General features: G+C 39.5%; 1 protein-coding gene across 5 annotated transcripts in view; it reads right to left on the bottom strand.

Moving 5' to 3' along the window:
• Positions 1 to 547, bottom strand: part of LOC109961624 (SH3 and multiple ankyrin repeat domains protein 2) — a 172,659-nt gene extending 172,112 nt beyond the window's left edge. For 4 of the 5 annotated variants that reach the window (XM_020602590.1, XM_020602594.1, XM_020602597.1 and 1 more), the window contains exon 1: positions 265 to 547. The gene's annotated coding sequence lies outside the window, so the exon portion shown is untranslated. The remainder of the gene's footprint in view (positions 1 to 264) is intronic. The other variant, XM_020602595.1, reaches the window with a different exon arrangement.

Here is a 547-nt window from a genome sequence, read left to right as displayed (position 1 = left end):
ATTTGTTTTAATATTGGATTCGAACGGTAAAAGGGTTTGTAATACATACCAGCTGACAAATGGATTTCGTGTACAAGTAAAGGTAAGACCATAAACTTTTATTATTTCTAGTTAGAAATAAGCTCAATTGGAATAAATTTTAACCTCAAATTAAATATGGGTCACGTTTGTGTGAAGAATGCTGATATGAGATATAAAACACAACGCATTGTCTGTTAACAGACAATTTGTATTTGTAAATCTGTAAAAGAGTTAGTGCCTCACCAGCTGTCAACCTCACCGCACGTCACTGGCTGCAAGTTGTCAGTCCATGCACCATTTTCTCTTTTCAGAGAAGTACAATGGCAGGTCTTCCTCTTTGGCCTTTTGTTCTTTGCACCTTTGAGTGGCAACTTGGACCTGTTCACATATACTGGCAGAATGAAAGAACGGCTTCTCATTCAGACCAGGTATGTTCACGGTGTTGGCAGACTAAGGCCTGACAGTTTTCATTCAACCCAAACATCAAGACATGATGTCACTTCTTAGTCTTGGGCGGCAGGTGTGC

This window comes from Monopterus albus, unplaced genomic scaffold, assembly GCF_001952655.1.
Source record: "Monopterus albus unplaced genomic scaffold, M_albus_1.0 scaffold57.1, whole genome shotgun sequence".
NCBI classification, from domain to species: domain Eukaryota; kingdom Metazoa; phylum Chordata; class Actinopteri; order Synbranchiformes; family Synbranchidae; genus Monopterus; species Monopterus albus.
The sequence above is the reverse complement of the archived record's forward strand: the minus strand, read 5'-3'. Positions and strand labels throughout refer to the sequence as shown.